The sequence below is a fragment of the Cupressus sempervirens genome, chromosome 5, assembly GCF_028749045.1.
Source record: "Cupressus sempervirens isolate cs-2001-9-10 chromosome 5, ASM2874904v1, whole genome shotgun sequence".
Taxonomy (NCBI): domain Eukaryota; kingdom Viridiplantae; phylum Streptophyta; class Pinopsida; order Cupressales; family Cupressaceae; genus Cupressus; species Cupressus sempervirens.
In genome coordinates this window covers 950,562,642-950,574,470 of record NC_143122.1, presented here as the reverse complement: position 1 = coordinate 950,574,470, position 11,829 = coordinate 950,562,642, and the positions used below count along the sequence as shown (strand labels likewise).

Sequence of the window (11,829 nt, the reverse complement as noted above, 5' to 3'; positions counted from 1 at the left end):
GTTTAAGAATGAATTTATGGTATGTGGTCTTTTGTGATATTTTGATTTTACTGAGCTTAGGGTAGGTTATCCATATGTTAAGTTGGGAAGTGGCTTGCAATGGAGAGCAGGACCCAAAGTGGCTGGCAGGGTAACCCCCTTGTAGGTTATTTAATAAGTGATAATATTTTATTAAATGGGTTTAAAATGAACTAACAAGATATTGATACCATAGAAAGTCACTAAGGGGCCAGAGGATTAAAAGACTAACTGGGTAACCTTAGAGTTGACTCATTAGTATGTCTTGTTAGTATAAAAGGATACTAGTGCTGTATAGACTCACTAGGGGAGTGGACGATTAAAAGAATAGCTGGGTAACCCTAAAGTTGGTTTGTGTGATGACACTTTCCCACTTGCATAGTAGATTTTCTATGTGTTTGTGTTGCCTCTGAGATTAGTTGATAGTTCAATCTTGGTACCCTTTGAGATAGTTTTCTTTCAAGTGATACCTTGAACCTAGATGTTGGTTTTTGAATTTTGAGTTTGTTATCCTATTTGGGACTTGAGACTATCTTCTTAGTGGTGGGAGTGGGCCATTTAGGTTCCATGAGGTTGGGTGGTAATGCTTTTTCTTATACCATTGAGATCTGACTATTGGATGTCATTGCTAGATGTGTTTGTGCAGATGTTCCTTTCTATTTGTTCTTGTATTTTGATGACGGCTGGTTGTACTATTGTATTGTATTTAGTTTCATAAGATCTTAAGAGACGATGTAATTTATTTCATGATTTATATTATTTCACCCTTTCATACCCTATGACCTGTAAAGTGGATGATTGCACATTTTGTTTATTGCCAAGTGGCATCATATATAATTTTATATTATTTACATGGTTTCATATTGGTATATTATTATTTATGTGGATTTATTATATATTATATATATTATTACTTAAGCTTAAATATGATTTAACATCATGAGACAATTAAGAATTATAATCTATTTCATGGTTTGTGTCTATGTGAATGTTAATTGCTTCCGCTATGTTATAACTCTTGTTGTTAAGTTATTATCTTTAACTTTTAATTTTATTTTTTTGGCAAACTTAGTGAAACTTTAGGTTAATTCTTTTGGGTCACATGAAGGGGTGCTATATATGTCCCTTAAGACACCTAGGGACATATGTTGTAACAAAATATGTTTCATACAAAATATTATAATATGTCCATAAGTGTCCTAGGAACCCTAGAGACATATGTTGTAATGAATCATGTCTAAAGGGGTCACGGGTTATCCTATGACCTCTTTCGACTGATAAAAATATTATAATATGTCCCTAGGGGTCATGGGAGCCCTAGAGACATATGTTGTAATGAAATGTGTTGAAAGGGAACATAAGTTATCCTATTACCCTTTTCAACCCATATAAATGATTGTAATATGTTGTTAAGTGTCCTAGGATACCTAGACACATATGTCATAATGAAAAGTGTTGAAATGGGTCATAGGTTGTGCTATGACCCCTTTTGACCCATATAAATTATTATAATATTTTCCTACAGGTCATGGGACCCTTAGAGACATATGATATCATGAAATTGTCATAAGGGGTCATAGGTTATGCCATGACCTCTTTTGACCCATATAAATGAATACAATATGTCCCTAGGGATCATAGGATCCCTGCAGACATATGTTGTAATAAAATGTCTCGAAAAGAGTTATAGGTTTTCTTATTACCCCTTTCGGCCTATATAAATCATTATAATATGTTCCTAGGCATCATGGGACCCCTAGAAACATATGTTGTAATAAAATGTGTTGAAAGAAGTCATAAGCTTTTCTATGACCCCTTTTGACCCATATAAATGATTATAATACACCACTAGGATTCCAAGGACCCCTAGGGACATATGTTGTCATAAAAAATATCAAAAGGGGTCATAAGGTTATCCTATTACTCCTTTTGATCCATATAAATTATTATAATATGTCTCTAGGGGTCCTAGGACCCCTAGAGACATATGTTATCATCAAATATGTTGAAAGGGGTCATACGTTATCCTATGATCCCTTTCGACCTAATAAACAATTATGATATGTCCCTAGGGGTCCTAGTAACCCTAATGAAATGTGTCAAAAAAGGTCATAGGATAACCCATTTAAATGATTATAATATGTCCCTTGGGGTCCTGGGACCCCTGGAGACATATGTTGTAATGAAATGTTTTGAAATGGGTCATAGGTTATCCTATTACTCCTTTTGACCCATATAAACAATTATAATATGTTCCTAGGTGTCCTAGCACCCCTAAAGACATATGTTGTAATAAAATGTGTCGAAAGGGGTCATAGGTTATTCTATGACCCCTTTTGGCACATGTAAACTATTATAATATGTCCCTAGGGGTCCTAGGACCCTAAAAGACATATGTTGTCATGCAATATGTCAAAATTGGTCATAGGGTAATCTATGACACCTTTCGACTCATTCAAATACATGATATCTTTTCCAAGTGGTCCTAAGACTCTTAGGAATATGTGTTATCATTTAATGGGTCAAAATAGGTCATAGGTTAGCGTATGGACCATTTCAACCCATTTAAAAATATGATTTATGTCCGCAGGGGTCTTAGGACCCCTAAGAACATATATTGTCATATAATGTATTGAAAGGGATCATGGGGTACCCTATGACCCCTTTTGCCTCATTTAAACAAATGATATATTTTCCTAGAGATTCTAGGACCCCTATGAACATATATTATCATTTAATGGGTTAAGAGGGGTCATAGCCCATTCAAACACATGATGTATGTTCCTAGGGGACCTAAGACCCCTAGGAACATACATGATGTGTTGTAATGGGTAAAAAGGGGTCATAGGACATACCATGACACATTTTGATCTATTACATGAAAAAATATGTTCATAGGCTTTGTAGGACCCCTAGAGATATACATGTTGTGTTCCAATGGGTTGATTTGGGTTAAATGATATCGTATAACCCCTATCAACCCTTTACATGGAAAAATATGTTCTTGTGGGTCCTAAGACCTCTATGGACAAGCATGTTGAGTTGAAATGGGTTGAAAGGGGTCATATGATAACTTGTGACCCATTTCAATCAAATACATGACAACCTATGTTCTTAGGGATCCTAGGGTCCCTAGAGACATCTATGTTGTGTTCCAATGGATAGAAGGGGATCATAGGATATCCTATGACCCCTAGGGACATACCTCTTATATTCCAATGGGTAGAAATGGGTCACAGGGTATTCTATGACCCTTTTGACACATTACATGAGAACATATGTTGCTAGGGATCCTAATACCCTTATCATCATGTGTGTTGTGCTCGAATGGGTCAAATTTCAACCAATTACATGATAACATGTGTTCCTAGGGGTCCTAATACCCTAGGTCCATACATATTGTTTTGTAATGGGTCAAAAGGTGTCATTAGATACAATATGACCCCTTTCGGCCCATTACATGACAACATATGTTCCCCTAGGAACATATGTTTTCATTTAATGGGTCAAAAGGGTCATAGGATACTCTATGAACCCTTTCGATCCATTGGAACACAACATATATTTTTATAAGGGTATTAGGACCCATAGGAACATATTTTATTCTGTGTTAGGTTGAAAGGGGTTATAAGATACGGGTGAAAGAACAAACCCGTGTCACGTTTTTGTAAAGGAAAAGACTAGCAAAAGTACAATTATTCACCATCAATGACATATAAATGGTATTTTTATTTTGAATTTGAAAATGAAAAAAAACTAATGAAATGTGTAGAAATGGATGAAGTTTAGGATTATAATTTTTAATAATTATTTGGAATAAGAATTGATATATTTTCTTGATTTTTAAAGACAATTTTTTAGTTGTTGAAAAATGCTTAGAATTGGGAATCTAGATCACACCACAAAACTAGAAGGAAATAAATTTATTTCCTTTTAATCTCAGACTATGTGATAGATACCATATGTAGCTATCTAACAATCAAAAATAAAAATCACCTTGAGACCTATATTTTCTCTTTTATAATGATTCAAATTTCAACTCACCTGAAATCAATAGTTTTCATCTCCCACTACATTTTTAGAAAAAAATCTATTCAAACCAAGAGAAAAATTATATATTCTAGAAGAAGACTCTCTCTAAAATTTCATATAATTTTTATATTTTTTTGATATGATTTAATATTTTTTTCTTTCTCAAAACTTGACATATATTTCAAGTGTTAAAATACGTGCTTGTAGAATTTTTTAATTACAATATACTATATATAATTAAAACAATATAAACTCTATATGATAATATTCTTGACTTTGAGCTCTATAAAATGGTGTTTATATGCTATTAAAAAAAATCATAAACAATAGTAAGAGTTATTGAAATGCCACTTTTTTGAAATAATTTTATTTCTTTAGTAATTAGATACAAACTGGTATAAAACATGCATTTAATAGCCATCTCCAATTGGAAAATTGTGAGACCATATATAAGTTAGCTAGAATAAATTTATCTAGATTTTATGTTTTAATAAAATTGGTTTTTAGATAGAAATACTCAAATTTAGTCATTTTGATAAGTTAGCTTGAAAGGTGACATGACTTTGTACTTTTACCCATACTCCATAACCCCTTTCTACTCATTGAAACATAAGCTCTATGTCCCTAGGCATCCTTTGACCCTTATGAAGATATGTTGTCATATAATGGGTCAAAATGGGTCATAGTGTATCCCATGAGCCATTTGGACTCATTGGAACGCATGCATGTCCCTAGGGGGATCCCTAGGAACAATCATCATCATATAGTTTATTAACTTAGGGTAGCAATATATATAATATATAGTAATAATATATATGATATATAATCATATAGTTATATATAATAAGTAATAACTATATATAAAATAATTATATAATAAATAATTATTATTATTTAATAGTATATAATAAATTTTAGTAACTATATTTAATAATTGGTCCCCCCTTTGAGTTTGGTAAATAAAAATAAATATTTATCTTTAAAATTGGTCCCCACTCCCTTTACATTTGAATTTGGTGCCATGATTTGGGAACATAGATTGGGTACCCATTCTCAAATTGGAAACCCGTTCCCAAATTGGATACCCATTCTCAAATTGAATACCCATTCTCTTTTAATCGGATACTCGATTAGGGAAGGTATTATATTTTTGGTTTGGTACCAGGATGGGTCAAAAAAAAGTCAAAGTGCATTTTGAATTTCTTTTAGGCATTTCAAAACTACATGTTTTTCACATCACCACTTTTTGGCACACCATAATCCTACACATACCCTACATGTCCAAGACAATTTCTCTAGTTATGCTCTTGACCACCTTCTCATTTGGCATGTAGTGCTCTGCCAAAGTCATGATTAGTTTTTATGGTTGCACTCCAATTGGATTCTATGCTTCATTCACTAGGCCACTCTAAATAAGTGCAAAGAGCATCTATAACCTCCCATGTATTTTTTTGCAAATCACAAATAACTCATTCGAATCAATGTGTCCTAGCTCACTATCTTTGGCATCCACATACACGTCAATGAAGTGTGACTACTTGGGTACTCCTTCAAATTTGAAGGTATCAATTTTTGTGTGAACTCAGTTGCAAACTAACCTTACCCCTAGACCTAACTCATAGTAATCTCACTCTTGGAGGTATCTTCAAAGATACCCTATTTTAAAGAGTAGGCTTCACAAACTCAAAATAAAAAGGGGGGATGGTCCATATTTATGAAGTCAAAAAATGGGTTGTGTGTTGTGAAGCCACAATAAATATCCCTGACTAAAGGAATAAATGATAAAGGAATTTTACTATCAACAAGTAATCTATAAATGTGTATCAAGATGAGACTTTATTCCTAACATCATGGGAGGTTATTCAAAGACCTCATCCCAAAGCTTAGGCTTTTAACTTTCACATTGATTGTGTTCTTAGTATCTTAACTCCAAAGACATTTCTAGGTGCCAAGTACCATGAGTGTAGAGAATCTTAGAAGAATTCTTTCTCTAACTAGATAGAGATAAAAAAATGGCCCCATAAACAAAATTCCAATCATTGTATGACAAGATAAAATAATTTGTTTAAAGGGCTCTTAATGTGACACCAATTTTTTTTTTAATTTTGTAGTTCAGCAATTTTTTTTCAACCGCATAGAGCTTGCATGTTTCCACTTGATTCTTTCTTGAAGTTTCCTTTGATTAGTGAGTGACCAATTATGTCATGGAAGCCTCACTTGATAATCTTGTTTATTTTTACAGCAAGTTCTATAGTCTCATTTTTTGACACCATTCCTCTTTTTCTCCACTTTTTTTTTTTTCATCTTCTTGTCCCTCAACTAGTGCTGGAATTTAAAGCCAATGTGTAGTTTTATTTCTTTACAAACTTTTATCATTTTGATGTCTCTCACATTCCTCTTTAAGTGAACTTTTGGGAAACTCATATGTATACAAGTGAACTTGTTAAGATCAAGGGGAAACCAATTGCTCAAACTAGAGAATTTCAAACTTTCATTGGCTACCACCTACCTGGATTAGAAAAAATCTAAACAATAATTTATTTAAATGAGTAAATTGTTGAGAGTGATCACACTTTAATCAAAGTTATGAGATGAGAATCTCCTATTGCCTACTCATGACACCAATATTTAGTTTTCACAAAATAAAAAATATTAATCAATTTCTTTAATGATGAAATACCTCTTCCAAAAATCAAGCTTAGTTGGGATGGTTCACTTATTGGGAACAATCCTGAGTTCATACTGACACTCTAAGTGAAACAAATACAATGCAACACATGAATTTTTTATTAAAAAAATGAAAACTCAAGCCTCAAAATAAGGTTTGATAAATTGAGCATTGATTATAAAAGGAACCCATTCCCCTTCAAGTTTGCACATCCTTGAAGTATTATCCCTTGGACTTTTAGAGATGTGGTAGGGGTGGATCCATAAGCATTGGAACTTGGAGTCCCTTCCTAGTTTCTTCTTAGCCTTATCACACATGAGGACAAGGTTGGAGATGTTATTGCCAATTGATGATGTAACTAAGAATGCTATGAATGCATGTAAAAGAGTCATATCAATTGTTATAATGTCATTGATGTCAAGTCTTAGTTGATTAGACATTATGCTCATTCAAAAGGATACCATTTTTTTTTTTGGATGAAGAGGACTGAAAGAAAGTAGGTTGATGGAAAAGTGTTGAGTTTTATAGTATGCAATGAGAACTTGAATGATAGGGATAGTGATAATATAATGTTTGTTTGATTTTTTTACATTAATGTAATATTGTAATGTAATGAGCTAGAATAGCCATACTAAGTGACAAGGTTAAAGGAAAAAGACAATGTCCATCGAGTAATTATAGTTGGACCACCAAGTAGTTGCTAAATAAAACATAAATTTTAGTGTTAACCAAGCAAGTTTAGTATTAACCAAGTGATGTTTCACCAAAATGAAATACTTTGTTTAAGAAGAAACTATTTATAAAAGATGGATTCTAAGGTTGAAGTTTGGTGAAATTAATAAATGTTTGAGAAGTTAGAAGGCATGAATCAGAGTTTGTGACAAGATCTACAGTTGGAAAAATGTAATGAAGTTCTAATGCTAGAGATTGAAGACAGATAAGGATGAGCATGAAGTTCTATGAAATTTTTATTTTCTAAATGACTAAATGCAATGAATCTGAGATCATTGATTTTGGTTAAGAAGAAAAATCTAGAATAATTTGCAAGTAGAGAGATCACTATTTAAGGAGACATTGGATGGAGTTGTTGATTGAATTCTAAACAGATGTGAATTTAAGGAGTTAAGTTACATGTCACTTCTCATTTAACTTTTTTTTATGTTCATAAATATATGCTAATATTTCTCTGTATAGACTATCATTGAAAAAATGTGTCTTTTTTGTTTTTGTTTAAATTTTAAGTGCCTTATGGACTGCTTTAATTGTGTACATATTTTGAAGGTTTTTGATTTAGAGGGTATGGTTAAGAACTCAGTTGTTTTTGATAAACTTGTTTGAGGTTTTTGTTGGCCTTGTTGGCTAGTGATTCTCTAGCTTTTTGCTTTGCTCTAATGTTCTAGGCCACTGCTCTATATTTTTAAGTTGAATATAGTTCAATGGATTCTAGGCCTCCATGCCTTCTAAATTAAAAATATAATAATACATCACTATATTATTTAGATTTAGATTTTTGTATTAAGAATTGATTTTAATTTTTTCCCCTTTTTTAATACTTCTTAAATATATATTTTTTCATAATATTTTTTATCATTTGATTAAATTTTCAGTATTTTCTCTTTAAATTAATATAAAATTACATAAAATATATTTATAAAAAAATATAATTTGTACTATGTTATGTTACATTATTAAAATTTTGTATTTAACTTACAAATTATGGTTGTGTATATTATATTTATTTTATTCTATATAATATTTACATTTATATTATTTGACCGATGAATTATCTATGGTATTTTGTTAATTTCTTTGAATACAATCTTGTTTCAATATTAAACATAATAGATTTCATTCTTTAAACTTATATATGTTGATTTTATTAGTAAAATTTATTAAGATTAAATAAACTAGTAAAACAAAAAAAAATTAAAAAATCCAATAAGATGCTATACAACATGTATTATTTATATACAACTTTGTATCATTAGTATACATGATATAAATATTAATAGAACTATTGAAGTATTATTGACTCACATTAATTCCCCCGGACTAACCAAATCATCATTTCATATTAAAAGTCTCTTTCCTTCAATTTAAATCAATTGAAAACCCAAAAAACAAAATAATTTTTATTACAATTAATATCAATTTGGTTTTTAAAAAAAAATGTTATCAGCATTGAACATGTGGAATACAAGTGAGAGCTCCAGCATCCTTCGTGACTAAAGGTACGATTCTCGTTCTTAATACTCGAAAAGACTCATGAAGTTTGTAGGCCGGCATTGGAAGCGGGTCGCCCAGACCAGATTGTTCAAAATAGGCCCCATGCAAAAATTCATCATTCACTGATCTCCACACACTCAACGAACAGTCAGAACCTTTATGCTCTGTGACTTGCTTTTTAGTGTAGTCATTTGGACCCACAAACACATTCCCTTCACTCAGTATTGTGGGATCAGAACTTCCTCCAATTGCATATATTCCCCAAGGAAGATAGAAGTTATTGGCTACATGGGCATACCCCTTTCTAATTCTGCAAAGGCAATGAAACACAATTAGTCAATTTATAGGGATATGGATGTCCATTTCTATTTATAATTAAAATTAAATTTATTATAAAACAAATATGTGTTTTATTTATTTATAGAATAGTTAACATATTTATAATATACTACAAAACTTATATTATTTTAGGTTTAAAAAAGTCGAATATTTTTATAAAAAAATAAAATAACATTTAATTTTTTTTATCAAATTTAATTTATTTGTAGCATATGTAGCACATCAATAGTATCATAGAAAATTAAACAGTTTATTACTAATATGTCTAATATAGGTTTTCTTCTCTTAGGATCTAACATTGAATAAAATATTTACTCACAAAGATGCATTTGTTCTATTCAATAGTCTTTAAATGATTTATCTCATTTCATTTAAAGACTATAAGTTTGAAGTTAGAAATAAATAATAATATCTATAGAAGTATAGACTACCAAAAAGATTCAATACAGGCTTGTATGACTAGAAATATAGACACACACAAGCTTCATTCCAAGATAAATATGTTAAATAGTCGACTTACTTTTTTCTAAACTTAATTCTCTCCTTAGTGTGCCATGTTTAAGGTGGCCTACACACCTTAGAAATTAAACATTGGTATCAAAAGTAGTAAAATTACTGAAAATGATGTTAAAATAAAATCATGTTCATATGTCCTAACTCTTATACTAAATTGAATAGTTAATGCATTAGATAAAACTTAGTCTTGGGCCCCCTAGTTCAAGAGGCTCAACCTCTAAATTCTGACAAATTTTTTTTAAAATGAATGAATTATTAGATTTTAAAAATGCAATCTCATATTTTCTAAATTAATATATTTAATATTACTATAAATTCAAAGTACACAATATAGAAAAACATAAATTATAAAAAATTATAGAAATTAAAATTATTGTAAGATGGTTTAATCATCATTAAAATGACTATAAAGGTGGAGTTAAAATGAATAGATTCTGTAGATTTCTAAAATAAATTGCATATTTGGTTGCATGGGCTAAGGATTGGTGGGGATTGATGCTTCAATTTATTCTTCACATGTTAAAAGTCATTGAGAGGCATTTTATCTAGCAGTACCTTGGCATACGTTGCATGAGGCCTGGTCCAAAGCGGTTGAATGCCACGGTGATCATCATGTTTTTGTCGGCTTGAACGTTGTCACTGTTGCCCAGCAGCACTGCCTGTCACAGTTTGACATACCCACAAACTCAGTTCAGAATTTGACAAGGCATGCAATCTATCTAATTATAACACAGAATCAAATAGATCCGTTTTAAACAGTCTGTTCTATAAATTAGGGTTATTTAAGTGGACTTTTTCATAATACAATCTGTGGTTTAACGTGATTCCTATAAATATGAATCTACTTATCATTCAAGATGAATTATCTAACCAAATCAAAACGCTCAATTGCAGTTACCTCGTTATGGTTAAACAGCCAGTTGTTGGAAATAGTAATAAAACTGGAGCCAAGCGTAACATCAATGAGACCATCAGCACAATTGTAGAGTGTGTTATGATCAATCCAGACATGCTTAGCACTTTGCACAGAAATAGCATCCCCATCCTGCGGATAAATCTTTTCAACTCCTTTCTTCGTGGAGATCAAAACGTTGCCCGGTGAGCTTTCCTTACAGTCATGGATAACAAGACCATGAATAATAACGTTGGTGACATTCCATATTCTTAAGCAGGACATACCCGCAATGTGAACATTTGCCCCCCTTGCATCTATGGTCTTATGGCTTGTCAAAAATAATGGCAAGTGTAGTGTTATGTACATGTTTCTTGCAAATGTTATCCACATTGGTCGATGGCGTGAAACAGCAAATCTGAGGCTTCCGGGTGGTGGATTGACAGGATTGTCATCATCCCTTGTCACAGTGTAAATTTCTCCCATTTTGCCTCCTTTGGCGCGAGTTCCAAAGCCTTTTGCACATTTGGCGAGCCTCTTTCTGTCTTGCGCCCAATTAGGGTTTCTTCTCCAGCACTTGTCGATTGCATTGTAGTGTTGTGGCAAAGCCAAGGAAGCCTGAACTAAGAGCAAAACAATTGCTGCTTTGATCAACTCCATACCGCTAGAATGTTGCTTAGTTGGAGCAACCTAGGGCATGACAGTCTATGTCTTATGAAGCTTAAATAGAAATATCAGAGCTTTTTTGTTTGGCTGTTGTGATGAATTAAGAGAGCAATAGTGCGGCGCATATAGTGGCGACAGACATGAGATTCGGTAGGCTCTCCGGATTTGACATGAGGTAAAGATTTGGAGATGGATCTCTGTCAAAATGCTGAAGTTTATCCATTAAACTAATTAGAGACTATTTGAGGTGGCAACGAATCCCCTTTTAAGAGTTGACAAGATTTCTCCATGTGGAGGATCCTTATGTCATAATGTCTATTTAAACAGAAATGCCAAGAAACATTGCAATTAGATCGAAAAGAATTGTTTGTTAGTTTTGTATTATTGTTTGTTAGTTGTGTATTTGTACTGAACATAATTATAAGGCATTGAATTTTATATACGATTTTGTCAATGTGAAATTACAATTGTA

At 32.0% G+C, this 11,829-nt stretch overlaps 1 pseudogene; it reads right to left on the bottom strand.

Moving 5' to 3' along the window:
- Nucleotides 1-8,893: 8,893 nt before the first annotated feature.
- LOC149559105 (pectate lyase 1 pseudogene) lies at nucleotides 8,894-11,351 on the bottom strand (annotated as a pseudogene).
- Between the last annotated feature and the right edge of the window lie 478 nt (nucleotides 11,352-11,829).